This window comes from Euprymna scolopes, chromosome 37, assembly GCF_053919585.1.
Source record: "Euprymna scolopes isolate OS-2025 chromosome 37, ASM5391958v1, whole genome shotgun sequence".
Taxonomy (NCBI): Eukaryota; Metazoa; Mollusca; class Cephalopoda; order Sepiida; family Sepiolidae; genus Euprymna; species Euprymna scolopes.
In genome coordinates this window covers 32,434,965-32,435,747 of record NC_136518.1, presented here as the reverse complement: position 1 = coordinate 32,435,747, position 783 = coordinate 32,434,965, and positions in this window count along the sequence as shown.

The following is a 783-nucleotide window of genomic DNA, read 5'->3' as shown; positions in this document are numbered from 1 at the left end:
TCATTGCAATAAACATTAAAATTAATTAATTAATATTCATTGCAATAAACATTAAAATTAATTAAATAATATTCATTGCAATAAACATTAAAATTAATTAAATAATATTCATTGCAATAAACATTAAACTTAATTAAATAATATTCATTGCAATAAACATTAAAATTAATTAAATAATATTCATTGCAATAAACATTAAAATTAATTAAATAATATTAATCGCAATAAACATTAAAATTAATTAATTAATATTCATCGCAATAAACATTAAAATTAATTAAATAATATTCATTGCAATAAACATTAAAATTAATTAAATAATATTCATTGCAATAAACATTAAAATTAATTAAATAATATTCATCGCAATAAACATTAAAATTAATTAAATAATATTCATTGTAATAAACATTAAAATTAATTAATTAATATTCATTGCAATAAACATTAAAATTAATTAAATAATATTCATTGCAATAAACATTAAACTTAATTAAATAATATTCATTGCAATAAACATTAAAATAAATTCAATAATATTCATCGCAATAAACATTAAAATTAATTAAATAATATTCATTGCAATAAACATTAAAATTAATTAAATAATATTCATTGTAATAAACATTAAAATTAATTAAATAATATTCATTGCAATAAACATTAAAATTAATTAATTAATATTCATTGCAATAAACATTAAAATTAATTAAATAATATTCATTGCAATAAACATTAAACTTAATTAAATAATATTCATTGCAATAAACATTAAAATAAATT